Source organism: Poecilia reticulata, linkage group LG9 (assembly GCF_000633615.1).
Source record: "Poecilia reticulata strain Guanapo linkage group LG9, Guppy_female_1.0+MT, whole genome shotgun sequence".
Lineage (NCBI taxonomy): Eukaryota > Metazoa > Chordata > Actinopteri > Cyprinodontiformes > Poeciliidae > Poecilia > Poecilia reticulata.
Genome location: NC_024339.1, coordinates 10,407,130 through 10,410,645, shown reverse-complemented (window position 1 = coordinate 10,410,645; position 3,516 = coordinate 10,407,130).

Genomic DNA, 3,516 nt, shown 5'->3' with positions numbered 1-3,516 from the left:
TAAGGTCTTTGCAGAGTTTTGCTAAGGTCTTTACAGTGTCTTGCTAAGGTCTTTGCAGTCTTGTTGAGGTCATTGCAGAGTTGCTGCAATTTTACAGAGTCTTCAACAAGCTATCTAAAGTTTGACTCCAGCTAGCTTGGGTCTAAAGATTAACATCTGTTCTAAACCAGACTCCTGTTTTTTTTTTGTTTTTGTTTTTCAATTAGTTGTTGTTTGAGTTAATTAGCTAAGTTGCTTTAACGGCTGACATTGTCAGCCTTGAAAGAACAAAGCATCTAAAAAATTACCATTTAAATGTTACTCTCTGATGCTGTTTCAGTTTTTTCCTGCCTCAAAACAAGCATGAAAAAACGCGAACCCAGAGAACAGCAGAGGGTTACTTCAGGTCTAACCGTGGAGCCGTTGCACGTCAGATTTCTATATTTTCCCGGGGAATCCATGTGGCTTTGTTTGTACCGCTTCAACTGATTTTAACCTCTGTCTGTAGAAGTTCTTATGTTCTGTTTTTGTGATTCATGGTTTCCAAAAACAGGAAAACAGATCAAGTTGCATTTAATCAGCGCCTGGGGTTCGGTGTTTCTCCTTCAACCTGAGTCACAAATATGCAAAAAATCTGGTCCGGGATGCAAAAACAAGAGTAAATATTTATTTCTCTAAAGGTTTGTTACACTTTTCTTACGTCTTTGCTGATTGAGAAGGAGACATTTGAATAATTTTTCAAGTTTGGACATGAATTGAACAACAGAGGAGTGACTTTGTTTGCTTTTACCACAGATCCTCATCTATTTATGTTCCTATTTGAACTGGAATATTTTCCTCTTTTAAATTTAAAATAATAAGAAAAGTTGATCCTGCTGCAGCTGCTAATGTCTGATCTCACTCTTCTCACATCATGGTCGCAGAAGAAGCTGCAGTGCGCCATCTAGTGGCCAGAACGGACCCTGATGACGTCACTGCATATCGATCAAACGGTGCTCTGTGTTTTCTGTTAGTCAGTGATGCATTCAGGGACCACAGCGGTTCTCCACCACTGGGCAAATTAGTGGTAAACTAGTTCTGGTAAACTGAAATTAAGAAGCATATAAAAGCTAAAAATTAAAAAAAAAAAATATTCTCCTGAATCCAACTGGAGAAATAACAATAAATACATTGTTATTTTGAAATTCAGAATGAATTTTTTTTTAACTGTTAGCTTTTTGTTTAATGACAATCAACTACAAATTTTACCTAGAGTCCTGTGCAAAAGTCTTGAGACATTTACTTTCCATTTATTATTGTAGCCTCAAGCTGTTTTCATTGGGGGGAAAAAAAAACCCACTTAATCTGGTTTTAAATGTTATTTTATGGTTCTCAAAATAAAAGTAGCAAATGTTTGATTGACTAAGTAAAAAACTTTATTTTAAATTTATTATTTTAACTTTTCAGCCCCTGCAGAGGTAATCCATGATGTAATCACAGCGGTGTTAAGCTTACTGGGTGGCAGAAAGACAATCAATTTTGGGAAAAATTTAACAGCTAACTTTCTTTAAAGAGAAACAAAAAAGCCAATGTCTATGAATTAGTTTGCTTACAAGTTTTTACTCAAGTTAGTTTTTTTCATGGCGAAATCACATAATTTTTTAGACTCAAACTTTCAGCATTGTGACTCCATCCAGGCAGCATCCTGTGACCTCTATAGGGACAAAAATTTTATTTTACCAATAAATGATAGTTGTTTTTTTATGAATTTATCTGAATTCAGGTGCAGGAGTAAAAAAGCAGTCCAAAAATTTGCTTTTCAAGGGGCAGTATTTGAACTCTACATCAAGCTATAATGTTATTCATTCATCAGAAACAAACCTGGAATGTTGCCTTCATTCTTTCATGTATGTTTGTGAAATCCTTCAATCTCCATGGCAACCATTCAGCTGTGCAAAATGTCTAGGTCGATATAGCCCCAACTATGAGGTGCAGTTCCTCCTCAGAGATGCAATTTACAAGTTTTCAAGCATCTGCCTCAAATCAGCTCCTTCAGACTAGCCACCAGCAATTAGCAAATTATTAACTGAGCTCATTAAAGGAGCTGCTTCTCAATGAAATGCTGGTTGTTAAAGGGTTAATAGAGGAGCCATCTTGTGATCAGAAAGAGCAGGAGTTTCTTAAAGAGACAGAGACCCAATTTCAAGGTGTTAAAATTACTAAATCAAATCTATTTTAAGTAATATTTGATATATTTTGCATTTTTAGAACAACTGTGACATGGTTGCTTGATTGTGCTATAAAATGGCTGAAAAATACATAATACTGCTTCTTTAAAGACTGAAAGCTTCAGGGAAAGTCAGGCTGCTTTGAAGGAAAATACGAAGAAAACTCAGCTAGATTAAGACTTTTGCACAGGTCGCTGAACTCCTGATGAATAATCTCTGATTGCAGCCTTGTTGGAGAACCACTGCTCCTCAGCTTGGCATCTTTTCTCACTGCAGCACTTGAACTCTGAAGGTTCGGCCCAGACCGTCGTGTTCACCGTCGTTCTCCTCAGTGCAGGACGCTGACGAGTCATTTCTGTTTTTATCGCTCTGACTTTTTTGTTTTCCTTACAATCTGCTGTGTTTGACTCAGTTGATCTCATTTATCAGACTTCTTCCAACATGTTTATGCACAAACAGCAAAGCTTTTTGTACATACATGCTTTAATTCTGTGTATTTAACCAAATGTAGACTATAACTTGTAAAAATGTAGGAACTATGTACGTTTTTTCCTGTCTTTCTGAGCTACTTTGAATAAATCTTTTACCTTTTTACCACATTGTCAACAATGGATCTGAAAGTTGATTTTTCTCTAAAAGTTAAAAACTTTAATGATAAAATCTCCTGGGAACCTTTGATGAAAGAAAAAGTATTTTAAAGACTGAATCTGAATCATTTTTCTGTCACAGTTTATCAAAAAAAAAGCTGAAAATATAAAGATTCTATAATGCATTTGTCACAATTAATTAATTAACGACCCTGCAATTAACTCAAGTTTGACTACCACTACTTTCAGATAGAAAACAATGATTTACACTGAGTTCAGAAAAAATGGTTTAATAAAAAGTGTACAGCAGAAAAACTGATATATTTATATGAAAATATCCTTAATAATGACAGATAAAAATAAAATCTGCACTGTAAAACAAAAACTGTAAAAAAAACGGGTAAATGTACCGTAGAAATTTGAAGGAATTTCTCCGTTTTTTAGTTTTACAGGTATTTGTACCGTATTTCCCATTTTACGCATTGCATCATGGGAACAAGAACCTTCGCGAAGCGCAAAAACTGGTCAGACGTTTCAAGCTCGCTAACCAGACCCTGGAACATCTATCTTTTGGACTTCGGTTGGAGTAAGAGACGGAGTTACCTTTCTGCCACCTCCCTGGTAAAGTAAAATAAATAAAAACACATTCTTTTCTGTGAATAATGTTTGAAATATTTGTAGTTGACTTTGTTTGACTTCGTGAGACTCCTGGCACAGTCTATAATTGCAGACTGTTTTGCAGT